The sequence below is a fragment of the Sinocyclocheilus anshuiensis genome, unplaced genomic scaffold (assembly GCF_001515605.1).
Source record: "Sinocyclocheilus anshuiensis isolate Anshui unplaced genomic scaffold, SAMN03320099.WGS_v1.1 scaffold369, whole genome shotgun sequence".
NCBI lineage: Eukaryota > Metazoa > Chordata > Actinopteri > Cypriniformes > Cyprinidae > Sinocyclocheilus > Sinocyclocheilus anshuiensis.
In genome coordinates, this window is record NW_015540935.1 from 1,571,371 (window position 1) to 1,571,576 (window position 206).

The window sequence follows — 206 nt, forward strand, 5'->3', positions numbered from 1 at the left end:
CTGTAAGTACGTTTTTTTATATTTAAAGAATTTGCCACTGACGATTCAAACGCGAGATTTGAGCAGTGTAGAGTAGGCTTGTTGTTTGTCGTTTCTCCAGACATGGATTTATGTTTACGCAGTGTGATACGCAACGCGTAAAAAGACAGTATAAGTCATTATAATCAGTAATTATGTCCCCACTGGATGCAACAAATGCCTCGTTT

General features: G+C 37.9%; 1 protein-coding gene across 1 annotated transcript in view; it reads left to right on the top strand.

Moving 5' to 3' along the window:
- Positions 1–206, top strand: part of LOC107689548 (forkhead box protein O6-like) — a 33,555-nt gene that overhangs the window by 21,860 nt on the left and 11,489 nt on the right. The gene's annotated exons all lie outside the window — the stretch shown is intronic.